General features: G+C 32.1%; 1 long non-coding RNA gene across 1 annotated transcript; it reads right to left on the reverse strand.

Annotated features, from left to right (window-relative positions):
* Window positions 1-348: 348 nt before the first annotated feature.
* LOC147909807 (uncharacterized) lies at window positions 349-4,180 on the reverse strand. The gene is made up of 2 exons (XR_015545239.1): window positions 862-4,180; window positions 349-506 (listed from the first exon to the last, which is right to left on the reverse strand). It is a non-coding gene; the product is annotated as an uncharacterized LOC147909807 (long non-coding RNA).
* Window positions 4,181-8,251: the final 4,071 nt, after the last annotated feature.

An 8,251-nucleotide genomic window follows, 5' to 3' on the forward strand; every position in this document is an offset into this window, starting at 1 on the left:
CATTTTATATGAAACTTTCGTTTTTATTAGCACTTATCGATTATGACAAATGTCTTTTTTATCAATGCATACATTTTATATGAATTTTTTAATAAATCTAAAATTGATAAATCTGAAATTGATTTTTCATTTAGAAGCGACAAATCAAAACTTTTACAACTTATTACTAAATAGCTATTATTATATTATACCTATATTATTATTAAACGCTTAAGAATATAAGAATATAAAAAAGAAGTATGACGCCTTACGATCATCATCTTAAGGGGGTATAATACCTTTTACGGCCAAAATCGACCTCATTTTCAAGATTTTTTTTTTACATACAAAGAAATGCGCAATTCAAAATCGGGTCTTTGGGCTTTTTTATTTACATATTAAAGACACTGAACATATTTTTTGTTTTTGAAAAATCATCATGGTTTATAAAATAAACGCCGTCAAAAGAGGCCGCTAGCGTCGCGTATGTCTTGCTGGTGTACACGATTGTGGCTGACTGGAGTGACCTAAAGCAAAAATACAAATTGGTTCTTAATCTGTGATAGTTTGGCTAAGGTAGTACCGGTGGATTTTAAAAAATATCAATTTTTGAGAAATGGCGCGACTTTGAAAAAAAAAATCGAATTTTCGCCTAAAAATCTGACATAAAATCGATTGCCAAAAAAAATCTAGTGATTCTTTTTAAAAAAGGCTAGGTAGTACCATAAAGGCACCCATGCTGAGTATAAAGATATTTGATTTTTGTCGATCGGATAAAAATTGTTGGGCGTTGTGATGTACATCAGCTTGAAAAATAGTGTTTTTCAGAAAACGCGTTTTTAAGTTTTGGTACGAGAAATCTTGCAATTATTAGCTTATTACCTTAATCGGCAATGCCTGGCCCGTACAATTGTCCTTCCAAATTAAGGTCCTCATCATCTTTGGCCTTTTTATTGGACATGTCAAGTCTCCGAGCTGCTTTAGCTTCCGCAGTCATGGCGCGCTCGGCTGCGCGGATCCGCCGTTCATCGGTTTTTATGCAAAAGTTGTAGCAGGTGGTACCGATCGTTAAGTTAAGAACTTGCATAATTTCCAATACACTTTTTAGGCCATCGTTGAAATTGCAAACAGCAATATTTGCAGCAATATCAACGATCGCCTTGCTGCTGTGGACCCCTTTCGGCGCTATAGACCACAGCACAGAGTTGAAGCTCTCGTTGTTATTTTGAATATACCCGTCAAGACAGCGTGATAATAAATCGTCAGAACTTAATTCTTCGTAGATAGGCTTGACTGCTTTGAAAACTTCATCCTGAAATACTTGACAAACACAAGAGAAAGGCAGCGAGCTCGGTGAGCGCCCCGAGGCCCTCTCCCCGAGCTAGAGGTAACACACAAGCATAGCTGTTTTCGACGTGAAATAAATTCAAGATCGCTTAGGCATTAATGGGATCATATTCTAGACATCTTAAAGTATCATTTAAGCCAATAAAAAATTTTTTTTATTTTTTGAAGCCGCAAAGGTGTTATACCCCCTTAATTACATTTTTTTACATCATATTAGTAGTGTGCAACATGCCACACACGCGCTTACGAAAAGTGAGAGAAGGTATGGGAATTCAACGAACTGACGATACGTAACAAGGGTTAAGGTCATATGATATTCATGTCTGACAAATCGATCACGATCTGAAGGACACCTTGGCAAAAGACGCAATTTCTTTACGACACGTGGTCGAATCATTTGCGTATTTCACAGGCGCCGACGCGACGGTCCTTCATTCAGTTCCAGACGGTGTCTAAATTGTCGCGAATTTTTAGAGAACACTAGGAGTTGTAATAGACTGGTTTCCCCTCTCTTCCTCGAGAAATGACGCAACAAAACTGCGGCTTGTTTACGTGAGCAAGAATTGTCGGAAGATTCCAACGATGACTGGTTGATGATGCAGAACATGTCAAGGATTGAAAAAAAGCATAACGAGAAACCGGAGTATCGATTTATATCAATTTTTTTTTTTGCAAACACTTATAATTTTCTATTAACATATAGTAATGCTCGACTACTGTCACTTTTTTTCAGAAACGAAGGATTCTTTAGTCAATGCTTTGTAACAGAAACTTCATTAAGCTTCTTAATCAATATTATGTAATTAATCTTCAAATTTTTTTGCAAAATATGCTTCTAATTAAATAAAGAAAAGCTTTTATTATCTATATGCATCCTTGAAACTCTTTACTAAATATTTATAGAGAACATAATATTTTCATATCCTTTCAAATAAAAATTACTTTTATTTTGAAAAGCATAATTTAAAAGAAAAGAAATGAAGAGAAATAAAGGAATTAATCAAATATAAAATTTAATCATTTATTTGAACTATTTATTTAAATTGTAAATGCATACACTGAAAAAAAATTATATTGTTTTAACAGCATTATTTTTATTAAAAATAATCTTGTTAACTTCATTAAAATCATTAGAATTTTACGGTACATGTTTTATAATTTAAGATTATTATATTCTCCTCTTCTTTTTAAAAAAGATGCATTTTCTGCACTTTCTGATAATAGCATTATTTATGAATAAAATTTTCTACGATGTTACACGAAAGACGTAGGTCAATTTATTTTTTTAACGTGTTTGTCCGCTACTTACGAGATTGGAGCAGACGAAGAATGCACTCTCATGTGATTCTTTTTGCTACGATGATGCAAGTACCGTCACGCCTCCCTATCGTCTGACGTGCACAAGAACAAGATGCAGTTTCGGCATACGCAGAATTCAAGCGGTGCGTAAATGCATGATGACGCATCGACACGTTCTCCAAGGACGCGGAGATTCTTCATTACGTTGATCAAGTTCACCATATTTATACACTCCCGTGAATGCACGACGAGCGTAATAAAAATGCAACGCCTGGACGTAACGCTCGTGGCACAATTTAAGGCTCCTGTTCACTCACTACTACTATCTCAGATTGTGATGTCAGAAGCGAAAAAATACACAAAATGTCTTGTAAACTGTATTAATATGGGCATATGTTTCCAAAAAACAAAACCTTATAATCAATAGAACTTATAAAATATATCGAAAAATCTCTTTTTGTTCGTTAATAAATAATCATAGAATATTCAATGTCTTTTCTATTCTGTGACTATTTTATTCTATTCTATTCTATATCTATGTAAATAATCATATATCTGGAAATGAATTATACATAATAACATAATTAAAAATAAAAGAAAAATAAGCTACGTGAGAAATATTTAAATTGATACCTACGTAGAAATGAATATGCTATTTCTCTTTTCAAAAATATAGGTTTTTAAATATTTTATATTTTATATTTTGTATTTTACAAATCTATTCTATTGAATGCAAATATTTTTTAATATTTTTATTTAAAATTGCAATTTTTAAATATACAATAATTCACAAGAATTTTTGTTGCGTATTTTCTCACTCGTGACATCATAATAGTTTTGTGTGTGTGTGTGTGTGTGTGTGTAAGAGAGAGAGAGAAAGAAAGAGAAATCGCTATTTACGCGCTTCAAGGTTGAATCCTCTAAAGTACCAAAACTAGACATACAAATTATAAAAATGTACAAAAAATTATAAGCTGAAATGATATAAAGAAAAAGAAAAATTTTTAAAGATATTAAAAAAAGTTGTAACTTGATATTGAAGCTGTGAAATGTAATAAGCAGCACGACAAACGCGTGCACAAGTCCAAGTTGAACATATGCGTATAATAATATATAAATAATATATAAATGTAGTCACTATTTAACATTAAAGTCGACATAATTTTGGAGCTAACAGTTAGCGATTGGATTATACAACCTTTCTTTAAAAATACGTGACGATTTTGAATTTCGCAAATTAAAAAAGCAATTTCAACAGCTACTTACCATATGACTACCTAAAAGATCGTTTGTAAAATTCTATACAATACAAAAATAAAAAAGGAAATCTCACTCAACTCTATAATAATCTCCCGCTGAGTAAGAAGTCTCTATGGATGAAAAGAATACAATAGTATGTGATCAATTCTGAGTCCATTTTCAGATGAAAAAAAACATTCTTTTTGTGTCTGAAAATGAATTTTAATTGATATGAACAATTGAATTCTTTTTGAACTCTCTATAATGTATAAATTATTTAAACTCGAATTTATTGCGGAAAACTCGAGACAAAGGTAAGATTATCTACACTAAAAAAAAAATTTGTTCAACGAAAAAAAAGTTATTTGATTCAACAAAATACTTCGATCGAATACGTGCAAATAAATATCAATATAATAAGAGCAAAATATTTTGTTCAATTACTATGATGATTTTAAATTTGAGTCAACTAAATTGACTTGACCGTTATTGCGGACAAAATGTTTATTTGATTTTAGAATATACAATATTTAATTGAATAGGAATTCATTTTGATGATCCATTAAATAGCATTAATTGAGACAACAAAAGGATGTGTGTGTCAAACAAAAAAATTTAATAAAACAATCAAATTTATGTTTAAAGTAATCACATATCGTTTATACGTTCAACTTCTTTGAAATTTGTATACACAATATTATCGTGAAATTCATGTATGTTTTATTTGACTAAACATAATAGTCCTTGTGACAAAGTAAATAGTAGATCAAACTTTGTATTTATTTGATGTGACACAATATTCTTTTTTTGATAAAAAAAAAAGAATATTGTGTCACATCAAATAAATGACACTTTTTTGATAAAGTAAAATATTTTAATTATCTCGTAACAATTTAAGTTGAATAAATCTTTCTTGCTGGTTCAAGTATACTGAGTATGAAGACGCCTTAGTTTGACAACTTTGTTTCACTTGAAAGTCATTATAGTTAATGTAACATAAAAAGTCTTGTCGAAAATTAACGAATTTATTTGATTAAATCATTATACTTTAACAAAAAAAATAATTTTTACTACTAAATAATAATAGTCTCGTTAACCAAATAAAATAGTTGAATCATTTCCGTTAACAACATTAAACAGTTTGTTGAGCAGACTGCGATTAATTCAATTGAATAAAATTTGTTGTATTAAACAAATCTGCAAACGACTAAATGTGTTTAGTTCGTTGAACAATTTTTTTTTTCAGTATATAAAATAATTCCGCCCAGAATATATTTATCTTCAGCCAATAGAACTTATTGAAATACGATAAAATATGCTCATCATTTGGCCTGATAAAGATAAAGCGAATGCAGGCATTGAGTATTCTTTGCAAATTTAGTTTATCCGAAATATCAGTCAGGAACAATAATAAAAGGCAATAATAAAAAATTAGCAGTATAAGAGAGCTGACATTAACCGCACAAAGAGAGAGAGAGAGAGAGAGAGAGAGAGAGAGAGAGAGAGAACAAGAGCTTAATTTAATACAACTGGGATTTTTATATTTTATATATATATATATACATAAAATACAGCGAAATCTGAATGAAATCGAACTATTTTTATCTATATGCATGTATAAGTAATGAACATATTGAGTAAAGACAATAAATATTTTTGAAATACGAATGTTATATCGACGCGTTTTGATAATGAATTCTCAACAAGAATTAGAATGCTATCAGAAAACATTCCAGAGTCACGTCTAGACAATATTAATTATCTGTATCCAGCTATACGCGCGGATACTCTGACGTTGATTCATCAGTTTCGGTTACACAAGATTAATTAATTTTTATTTTCCCGTAATTATCGCTAGTCATTATCTCCATACGTCTCCTCGCGCGAGGGTCTCTTCGCGGAAGGAATTGTTATGGGTTTCCTAAGCGATATCCGGAGTGTGTGCGTATGCACTTTGAATCATCAAATGCAGTCAAGTGCAAGATATAATTGCATCTCAAAGAGTGCAAGAATGAATCAATCATCCACGATTCTCGACCGTTTCTTTCCTCACTGACACTTCTTGCACATTTAAATCGTGTACATTTCCTAAAAATGTGTATTTCTTCTTTCTTTATATCCATTTAAATTTATTGTTCATAATCTGTTTTGATTGATGTTACAAATTGATCTTCTCAATAAGATTTTTCTTTTGACAATTTTTTTGTAAAAGAAATTGTTATCATCGACTTCATTGATAAGGCATCTTTCTCCTGTCCAATAGAATTTTTTAATTCCACTTTTATTCTCGCTCACATAAATGTGCATTATTCACATAATCAAGATTCGCACTATTACCCTAAGGCAGAGCTGATCCCTTCGTACCCTTTCTACGAGAGTGAAATCAGAAGTCCATTCATGTCGAAGGAATTTTTTAATATACTCCCGAGTTCCTCCTCGTTCGTCGTCCTCCGTTTACTGGCCGACGTCTGCCACGTCGTCGTCCTTCTCCCTCTTCCTCGTCGACTTTAACGCAAAATTATTCGAACGCGTCGGCATACAATTAGAGTCGTGGAATCGCGTGACGCACATAGGAATCCAACGGGAGACCTCGAGCGCGGCCACCGACACCAGCGATTAGCAAGAAGCTCGTCATCCTGGAACGCCGACAACGACAGACGCTCCGGTCACCACGCTGTATCTCCCTCGTGCGTATGTGTATATAACGAAAGGGGAAGATCGTTAACCCTTCGCACTGCTGAGTATTCTTCTCTCTGAGATAGAAAGGACACCTGCGTCTCGCTTCTGATAAGACATCGTGCATCGGCCGCCCCGCACGATAATCGCGCGCGGAAGTCACGGGGATTTCAGTTACAGGTATCATGTGTTTAATCCTGAATCCGGTAAGTGTGAAAACGTATTTAAAATAGCATTATATCAAAAGATACGAGAGAAGATGTTGGGATCCATATCTGCGGTAAATTTCGTTTAATATTAATCTTCTTAAATATTAATCAGAAAAAATTAGTTTTATTAATGCAATGAATAATTACAGTGATGATAAATAGTACAGGAAAAATATATATTTTACTCTTTCACTAAAAAAAGAAAGAATTGCTGCAATGATCCATTTTTATTGGTTACACACAAATTTTCTGTCGCAACTATTTATATTATTAAGCCAGCGAATCGCAATGTCAATACATATATGGTTTCGAATAGGTTAATAGGCTAACACAATTAATTTCTAAAGGTAGTAGTCCTAAAAAAAATCTATTTTGGACGTGTGTACTCTCTTATTTCGCTGATCAGTAGATTTGTTTCTTCAATTAAGACTGTTTCTTCTATAATATTTTAGACATGTCCTAAGGGCATCATAAAAACGTCTTTTAAGATATATATGTCTGAGAAGGATATATATCTCTAAAAGGCATTATTAAAAACATCTTCCAGACATTGCGTGTTGTCTGGAATAATACTATGAACGATAGAAAAAAAGAAAGAGGAGGGAGGGGGGAGGGAGAAAAAGAGAGAGAGAGAGAAGTTTTAATAAAAAAAGTTTCTTCTACGCAGAGAAGTGAGTTTGCTGGAGTATTGGACCATGCGAGTCATTTAGCTGTACTAATCAATTAGTAAATTGCCATAAAGTAAGTAATTGGTTGGAATAGCATTCACTCCAAATTTGCAGTAGCTTTAAAAACATTGGCTGCTGCAGCCATATTTTACCATCTAAATTGGCTGCAGCAACCAATTTTTTCGTAGGTAAAAAATGACATTTAATATAAAGTAGAAAATAGAAATCAACAAAAAGGAATAATTCGTAAAATAGTAGAATTATTAAATTCTGTAAAATTTAATAAATCTTATTTTTGTAAGAATTGTTATTTTAATACTAACACATTAAATCTATTAAAATTAAATACATATTAAATTCATTTTATATATTAAATTATTAATTATAACAATAATACAATAAATAATTTTTAATATGTAGTACGCTAAATATTTAGAAAGACTCATATACTTAATTCCTTTTCTTAAATTTTCTTTTAGAAAATTCAACTTCCAAGAAATCATCGATCGACAATACATACATTTTGGAAGTCGATAATGTTTGAATGTCGAATTGTGTTTCACGAATACAGACAAAAATACGTACAAAAATTCGTAAGTATTACGCAAGCTGTTGTTGAAGAGAGGCCGAGGAGTTGTTTCGCTTGTTAGGTATAACTCATGACCACTTGGTCACTTTAATCATATGTATCTGGGTATTAGGGCAATGTTCATGTGATAACCTTGAGCTCGTTTACACCCGCGATCTTCGTCCTGTCTTCTACTTTACAGGGTCCCCCAAACCTCGTGATGTTCTAGAGTCTGTTTTAGCATCTTACACAATTTCTTAACCCGT

The sequence above is a fragment of the Acromyrmex echinatior genome, chromosome 5 (genome assembly GCF_024713525.1).
Source record: "Acromyrmex echinatior isolate Ae372 chromosome 5, ASM2471352v2, whole genome shotgun sequence".
In the NCBI taxonomy this organism is placed as follows: domain Eukaryota; kingdom Metazoa; phylum Arthropoda; class Insecta; order Hymenoptera; family Formicidae; genus Acromyrmex; species Acromyrmex echinatior.